We start from the raw sequence: 1749 nt of genomic DNA, 5'->3' as shown, positions 1-1749 counted from the left end.
TCAAATTTATCTTCCCTTTTATTTCTCCACTATGGAGAATTCATATACATTTTTGTCTTGCGGCTTTCCACAGATAAATACATTGTAGACGAGTGAACTAATGTAACTGTTTATAAAGCACACGAAACGAATCCTTGCATTGAGATTCATTGTGTACATTATGTCATTTTATATATGTAAATACAATGAATATATAGTGTGTATATATATATTTCATTGCATAGAAAAAACAAGCAAATATATTTTGATTCAATAAGTTTATTAAAATTTTCATATAAATTGGAATGTATTTATGACTACAGTTTATTCCGCAGAAAAATTTGTATAAATTTCAATTGCGATTCCATAACAGTATCGAATTAAATTTTTGATTTAAAGCTTGATATATTTTGTTATTGAAATTTAAATAAAATTCTAAAATATATTAAATCAATGTAACAACATATGCATACATAACGTAATGAATTACAGGAATACTTATATTTGCTATAATATATATACTAAATGGAATGTTTTCATCAGGTGTAACACTTAATATATTAGATAATGCATAAGTATAAAGCATTTTAGAAAAAATAGAGTTAAAAATAATCAATTTGGAGGGAATGTACTGCGGAAAGTTTCTCTTAATCTGGTTGTCCGATTAAAAATATAAAAAAGTTACAATTTGATCATGTTATATTTAATTATGATCAAAGTAGGATTCAATCATGTAGATTTATCTGTAGGAGTTTGGTAACGGTGAGATTCCTCTTCACTGGTAATATAGTTCAAAAGATCAATTCTCGTAACCACACCAATCACTATTTGTTTAGTTTCCACTTTATCTCTGGATTTAACTGTAAGAAATATTTAAATTAATATATAATCAATATCATTAAAAGTTTATTCTGTTTATTAATAAGCACATTTGTATAAGCACATTAGTGTTTATATCTATTTCATATAATACCTGTAGTTTCCAGAACTGGTAATTTTACAGTTTCTTTAGTTGTATGTGCTGTAAGAAGTATATCACTTATCACTTAATTCTGATTATAAAATAAGTTTCAATATTGATGATAGAAATTTTATCTTTATTTTTTTTTAAATTAAGATTAGATTGCCAGGAAATAATTTATTATGCAAATCGTTAATGTAACTGGATGGCAACTACAAAATAAAATGTTACCAATCAGCAGTTAAACTATATTAAGAAGGAAATTTTCAAGTTTTGTGTTATTTGTGATAGAATTGTTAAAGATGAGAAACATAAAAGAGAATGCAATTCATCAGAGAAACTGTGCATTATATTTTTCCAATAGTTCATCAGTTTAAATCATATTATCACAAATGTGAAGAAGAAAATAATTTTCATGGATAATAAATTATTATGAAACTATATTTGGAATTTTTATATTTTTATTGACTGCTGATGCTTCTGATTGATCTGTAAGCAATTTATTCATGGAAGAATTTTGTTTTCAAAAAAATTGACAAATTTTCTGAGAATTTTTAAATACCTTTTTGTAGCTTAAACAACCAAGAAAAATGTTATAGTCATAAAAGAAAATATATCTGAAGTAAGTGTTAAAATCTGTTGGATTTAATATAAAATGCCTTCATAATATAGAATATTTACTATTAATTTGTTTCTAAATGACATAAATAGTAGATAAATTTCGATTAACTTGTATGAGAATTCATGTAATATTTATACAAGGTATCTGAATTGAGAATGACAATTTTAAATTGCTGCTAAAATTCAGT

At 24.3% G+C, this 1749-nt stretch overlaps 1 long non-coding RNA gene across 1 annotated transcript; it reads right to left on the bottom strand.

The window, feature by feature from the left end:
- Nucleotides 1–238: 238 nt before the first annotated feature.
- On the bottom strand, nucleotides 239–1058 carry LOC136968268 (uncharacterized). The gene is made up of 2 exons (XR_010879633.1): nucleotides 953–1058; nucleotides 239–839 (listed from the first exon to the last, which is right to left on the bottom strand). It is a non-coding gene; the product is annotated as an uncharacterized lncRNA (long non-coding RNA).
- Between the last annotated feature and the right edge of the window lie 691 nt (nucleotides 1059–1749).

Source organism: Centruroides vittatus, unplaced genomic scaffold (genome assembly GCF_030686945.1).
Source record: "Centruroides vittatus isolate TY-2023 unplaced genomic scaffold, ASM3068694v2 contig_1422, whole genome shotgun sequence".
In the NCBI taxonomy this organism is placed as follows: domain Eukaryota; kingdom Metazoa; phylum Arthropoda; class Arachnida; order Scorpiones; family Buthidae; genus Centruroides; species Centruroides vittatus.
Note: the sequence above shows the minus strand (reverse complement) of the source record. Positions and strands in the feature narration are given on the sequence as shown.